Source organism: Egretta garzetta, unplaced genomic scaffold (genome assembly GCF_000687185.1).
Source record: "Egretta garzetta isolate BGI_Z169 unplaced genomic scaffold, ASM68718v1 scaffold912, whole genome shotgun sequence".
In the NCBI taxonomy this organism is placed as follows: Eukaryota; Metazoa; Chordata; class Aves; order Pelecaniformes; family Ardeidae; genus Egretta; species Egretta garzetta.
In genome coordinates, this window is record NW_009258882.1 from 348,714 (window position 1) to 349,451 (window position 738).

The 738-nt window shown below is 63.0% G+C and overlaps 1 protein-coding gene across 1 annotated transcript in view; it reads left to right on the plus strand.

Moving 5' to 3' along the window:
• LOC104121810 (microtubule-associated protein 4) overlaps positions 1 to 738 on the plus strand; it is a 163,549-nt gene that overhangs the window by 153,312 nt on the left and 9,499 nt on the right. The gene's annotated exons all lie outside the window — the stretch shown is intronic.

A 738-nucleotide genomic window follows, 5' to 3' on the forward strand; every position in this document is an offset into this window, starting at 1 on the left:
TGAGGGCCAGGGTTTGGGGGTGGGATGGCAGGGGTAGGGGGGCGGTTGGGCTGGGGGAGCCTAAAGGGCTTTGCCAACCTAAGCCATTCTATGGTCAAGTGAGGATGAGGTCCTTTGTGCAAACTTGGCCTTCCTCTTTTGGGATCCACCGTGTATCGTTTGGGTCTCCCTGTATCAGTGTGTCCCCAAATAACAGAGGCTGCTTCACCACGATGCACCCAAACTGCCTGCTTGCTTCCGACCCCGCAGCGCTCTGCTTTAGCCCTGCCAAGGCGCCTTGGTCTGCCCTTGCCTCGGCCGTCCTCCGTCACCGGGGTGTTACGGGCATGCGCTGGGGGAGAGGGTGCTGAGCTCTGGACCCCGTGGTCAGCGGGGACACGGTGGCCACGCTCGGATGAGCTGGCGGGGAGCAGCGCGGGGCCGATGGCTCTGCAGGGGCTGAAGCACTGTGAGAAGCTGGCGAGCTCGTCAGGTTGGGCTTGATGATCTTCAAGGTCTTTTCCAACCTAAACGATTCTATGATTCGATGACGGTGGCTTCCCAGGGAGCAGCGGGGCCACTTCCCACTTCCAAACCATTGTCCCTACGTGTGTCCGGGCAGCTGGGGAAGGGCGGTTGGGGTCTGGGAACCCGCACTTCACCACCGCCCCTGCACCCCCATCTTGTATTGACTCGTCCCTGTCGCCCTCCCCACCCCGTTGTCCCGTTGTAGGCGGGGGGGGGGGGGGGGCCCGGGCA